The sequence below is a fragment of the Schistocerca serialis genome, chromosome 7 (genome assembly GCF_023864345.2).
Source record: "Schistocerca serialis cubense isolate TAMUIC-IGC-003099 chromosome 7, iqSchSeri2.2, whole genome shotgun sequence".
Classification (NCBI taxonomy): Eukaryota; Metazoa; Arthropoda; class Insecta; order Orthoptera; family Acrididae; genus Schistocerca; species Schistocerca serialis.
In genome coordinates, this window is record NC_064644.1 from 431,859,220 (window position 1) to 431,865,219 (window position 6,000).

Sequence of the window (6,000 nt, forward strand, 5' to 3'; positions counted from 1 at the left end):
ATGCTTTCTCTGAATCGTTCAATTTATTACTTAATGCTTTCGCTGAATTGTTCAATTTCTCACTTAATACTTCACTTAATGCTTTGTTTGACTTCTTCAATTTATCACTTAATGCTTCATTGGAGTCATGAATCAAGAAGGTCAAGTTATTATTAGCCCTTTTCTGCTCATCAGTTTGCTGTTTCATGAACTGAAGAATGCTTGCTAGAAGCGGGTTCTCTATGTTCATGCTTCCCGCGCTTGCCAAGACTTTGGAAGTGGTTCTTCCACAGCTTCGTTTCTCGCCCCCTTGTCAATGGTGGCAGTCTCCAAGATCGCCCCCACACTCCCTACCTTGGGTTCCGTTAGTGTCGCGCCGGGCCTACCTGTTTGTTTGCCACGCTTTCGGACTCTGCTGCAACCAGCAATGCCGGCGCGCTCTCCCACTATAGTTTCCGACACAAAGCATGTACATATCCACTACACTTTTAGCGCGCGCCCTGGTAATAATCTGACTCATTACCTATATGTACCGCTATAGCGACTGTTTCCTACCCCTTACACAGTATGCAAGCACAGAACACAAATGAAAAATTGTAATTATCTATACTCAAATTCCAAAAAATACCATCAATTTCACAATGGAACACAACACAAACAAAACAACAGAATACAACACAAATGACGACAACACTGTAGTCAACACAATCAGAATTGTGCTAAGCTGTACAAGGAAAAAATAATAATTAGTACACAAAAATTTTGATATAATTAGTACTTTCTAATTACTAATCAGAAGGACCTGCGACTTTAAATTCTGGTCAGGGACGCCACGTGTAGCATAACCTTCCAGTACTGGTCGTGGTAAAACTCTACCTAAGTACGAAGATTACCGTCGCTTTGTCATGTCCTACTGCTCCTGCAAGCTACCGTCTGTAGTAAATGGTTTCTTAAATTCGTGTGGTCCACGGAATTACTGGCCCCTGCGAGTTTTTGCCAGGTATTAATAATTTCTAGCGGAAGGTTTAACACCAACCAGTAAAAATTTGCACACAACAGATAATGCAATTTTTTTTAACCACTACTGGAGGCACTTATACAGGGCTTAATAGGCAGTACATAGCTTTTATTTGCTTTCATGACCCAGAATTCGACCGTGGTACTGACTTTCACCTATCCTTTATGATGGAGGGAGCAAATAATCAGTCGAGCGTAGAGATGAATTGATATTTATTCAGTACCGATGGTATTTCTACAACTAGTCATGTTTTTCTTGTAACATACATAATCACAACCAGTCTCTCTAGTTAACAAGGTTCAGTTTTGCCACGGGATTATGGAATGGGACAGGGGAGCGCAGACCTGTTTTCAATGTAATTTCATACACACACACAATTATACCTAAACCTATGCTTATTACATTCAATTACTATAGGTGACTCAGAACAAGTTCAGCAAAGACACTACAAGCAAAGCTAGGTCAGGGTGGAAGAGTATTTCACAAATCCTTATCAAATCAATGGGCACTAAAATCTGATATTTTTCCTAGTGGCATGAGTTTAAACCATGTATTTTACTTATTGCACAACATTGCCATCAAATCAAATAGTTATGGGGGAGCACAAGAAACATCATCACTTCAATGCTATTCAACACATGTGGCCCAAGTTTCGGTAGCCAACAGAAATCTAGAAAATTATGGACACACAAGATTATTCCTTCCCTATTTCACACTTGCTGACTATTGTATCATTATTCATCATGTACAATACATTTTCAGAGTGAAACTCCAATTTATCAATATTGGGGTTGCTCCAACCGACCACGTGGCGCGAAAGCAAGTTCACAAAGACAACATATGGAAAATAAATAAAAAAAATACCCGAAAATATTACTGTAAATGAAAGAGAAGATTAAAATACATTGAATGAGTGAATTTCCGTTAAGCACAGAGCAATAATATGACTATGAGCTTAAGGCCCATGGTGCATACGCAAAGTTCTACTGAAATTCGAATAACTTATGAAAATAAATCCCCTTATGGCGTTTAGTGGTAATCTCGCATCTGATTTCAACATCTGGACTTCATTACTGAGCAGATTTTAGACAATCTAATACCTATGTTAACATGACCAAGACGAGAGGTGCGTCTCCATGTCTGTCCAGTGGCGCGATCCAGGAACAAGTGATCCACCAGACACCTCACCTAACCGTTCTTTGTTCAAAAGGTGGTGGAGGGGATGGTTCGCCAACCTAACGGAGGCAATACTAAGGGCCTTTGCGATCTCTCTGACCTGACTTGCCCACCATCTTTACTAAACTTGTTCACGTTTAGGGGGTTGGTATAATACTACCACAGAACGACTCTACACTTGCAAAGCTATGACCTCTGACCAGAGCTTTCTGCTACATCACATGCTATCTCATTCATTCAGTCCGAGGTCGCATAGAGGAAAGGATACAAGGAAATGTGGTAACATGAAATAAAATGAATAAATAAATAAATAAACACCACTTGGTCCATTCTCTTCTGTTTGTTATACACGAAATTTACTTCTGCAGAGTCAAAACTCTGGCTATAGTTCTCCTGTACCAGAGTTTATTGGAAAAAATATGGAAAGGGACAACAAGTTCCGTTTCATCGTGTATGTTACAATTAAGGTAATATCAGGTATGAATATATCAAAAGCATTCACACATTACCCTATACTATTAGCATATTTACAAACTGAATCACACAAAATTCAGCGTCTCTAAACTGCAAAGATATAGCTGTATACAGATTAAAGTCAATGAACCAAAAATGAATTATGTATGTAGCATTTCTTTTTGATTAATATTTCAGTATATTCCACTATACAGTATATTTGAGCCCCCAGATCTCATTTAACTCTTTATCATATCGAACAAACTCACAGACTGCTCACCACCACACCATCTTGTAATAAAAATTTTTTTACATAATGTCTTTTGTCACAGGGCAAATTGTCCATTTAGTAACACATTTGTATTTACCATTGTCCACTTGTTCATCTCATTAGCAAATTCATAAAATCATGACCATGCCTGTAATTCTCAAAGAAGCACCCAAAAATCAAATACATACTCTACAGAGTATAACTACAATAATTGGTCAATCATTGTTGTAGGAAAGCCAAATTTAGAGGGACAAATAGCATTAAGAGTACATGATACATTGGTGACAGATGTGTATAGTGTTGCAGAGCTTTTTAACAAACATTTTATGACTGTTACTGAAAAGATGGAGTTGTCAGTTCTGTAGATACTGCTATGGAATACCTCAGACCAGACATTTCAAGTAACTTCCATAATATGAATTTGACCCTCACTACCCTAGCAGAAATAATGTCCATCATAAAATCTTTAAAATCAAAAACATCTATTGGGTATGATGAAATATCAACAAAGCTAATTAAAGAATGTGATTCTAAGTAACATATTAAGCTATCTGTGTAACAAGTTATTTATCAGTGTAATATTTCTTGAGTGGTTAGAATATGCTGAAGTGAAGCCACTGTTTAGGAAGGGAGATAACGAACTAGCATAAAATTTCTGTCCAGTTTGACTTTTGCCAGCATTCTCAAAGATTTTAGAAAAAGTAATGTACAATGGGCTTTATAACCATCTTGTCTCAAATAACATACTGTCAAAATCACAGTTCGGATTTCGAAAGGGTTCTGATATTGAGAAGGCTATCTACACTTATAGTGAAAATGTGCCTAATTCATTAGATAAAAAATTGCAGGCAACTGGCATATTTTGTGATATGTCAAAGGCATTTGACTGTGTAAATCACAATATCCTTTTAAGTAAATTAGAATATTATAGTGCAACAGGAAAGGCTGCGAAATAGTTCAAATCTTATATCTCTGGCAGGAAAAAAGGGTGTTATTAGGAAAGAGACATGTATCAAGCTATCAGGCATCATCCAACTGAGAACTAATTACATGTGGGTTCCCACAAGGTTCCATTTTAGGGCCCTTGCTTTCTCTTGTGTATATCAATGACCTTTCATCAGTAACATTACCAGATGGCAAGTTCATTTTGTTTGCCGATGATACAAACATTGCAATAAATAGTAAATCAAGTGTAGTCTTTGAAAGATCAGCTAATAAAATATTTGTGGACATTAATCAGTGGTTCCTAGCCAATTCCTTGTTACTAAACTTTGAAAAAACCCACTACATGCAGTTCAGAACTTGTAAGGGGTGTCCTACAAGTATATGCCTAACATATGATAACAAGCAGATAGAAGAAATGGACAGTGATAAACTCTTGGGATTACAACTTGATAATAAATTCAACTGGGAAAGGCACACCACAGAACTGCTGAAGCGTCTTAACAAATCTCTATTTGCAATGCGAATTGTGTCAGACATAAGGGATATAAAAATGAAAAAGCTGGCGTACTATGCTTACTTTCATTCCATAATGTCATTTGCGATTATTTTATGGGGTAATTCATCAAGCCAAGCTAAAGTTTTCCAGGCACAAAAACGTGCTGTAAGAGTTATATGTGGTGTGAACTCAAGAACATCCTGCAGAAGCCTGTTTAGGGAACTAGGGATACTAACTACTGCTTCCCAATATATTTATTCTTTAATGAAATTTGTCATTAAAAATATATCACTTTTTTCAAACCAACAGCTCAATTCATGGAATCAGTACTGGAAATAAGAATAATCTTCACAAGGATTTAAAGTCACTTAGTCTTGTACAAAAAGGTGTGCATTATTCAGGAACACACATTTTCAATAACTTGCCAGCAGCCATAAAAACCTTAACAACCAATGAAATTCAGTTTAAGAGAAGCCTAAAGGATTTATTGGTGGCAAATTCCTTCTACTCCATTAATGATTTTCTCAGTAGAACCAACTGATTTGTGTGTGTGTATATATATATAAGTACAATATAACTTCTGCACCATTTCAGTGCAGTAATGTGTTAATTGTAAATAAGCATTGTAGTAGTTGTATTACACGTTTATTACCTTATAAATAAACAAATAAAATTTTATTTTAAATTCAGTGTATTAGTATTTGTAAAATGACTCTTTCATGCAGTGTTCATAAAAAAATAACGATCATTCCATTTGGGACCTGAGGAATGGTACATTAGCTTATTTGTTTGTGTTGTAAATATTTGTCATGTTATTGTTGTTTTTCTGACATGTTCTACATCCTGGAGGACCTCCTCACTACAGATCAATTGGAATGAATGTAAATATAATCTAATCTAATCTAAAGTATACAGTTTACATTTTCAAATTATTCCTCAAATAATGTCACTCAATAGTCATGTTATATACAGAAAACTTATACTACAGAGAATGGATAGTATTTTCAGTAAGAGATAACTTTATTACAGGTTTATAGATGAGTAAAATGCGTAGCATCCGAAAACGTAAAGAAGAAAAATAGAATGCTACGTAGCTCAGAGACCTAGTGCTCGCCATGCAATTGATACAAAGATGTGTCCTCCTGAGGGCTTTTACATCATCTTATTTTTCCTGGTGTTTGACACTTACTCCATATGGTTTGATAAGAAATGGTTCATGAGGTTTTAAATTAAGTCTACATTCATAGTTTTTCACTTTTTCAGGTTTCTCACTAAACACATCTTCATAGTCCCACGACAAACTACCTAATTGATCTATCTGTTCTTTATCTAGACTTACAGCCTCTTTTAGTTTGGTGGCCACTAATTCAGCATACTTGTATTCACTGCATTCTGCTTCATTGTCTTCCTCATTAACGTCTGTCTTTTCATTTTCATAAATCACTCTACTAATTTGGAAATTGTTCTCTAGGCAATTTTGGATGATTAGTTCAGTCACATGTGTTACATCTATCTTTGGGTTGGTAAGCCTTAGCTTTTTGTTATTTCAGTCAAAATCTGCAGCACTCCTTGTATCCAATTCATTCGAAACAAAATATTTTCATTGAAGTCAGGTACTACAAAACATCTATGGTTATATTGTACATTATTAATGGTGAAAGA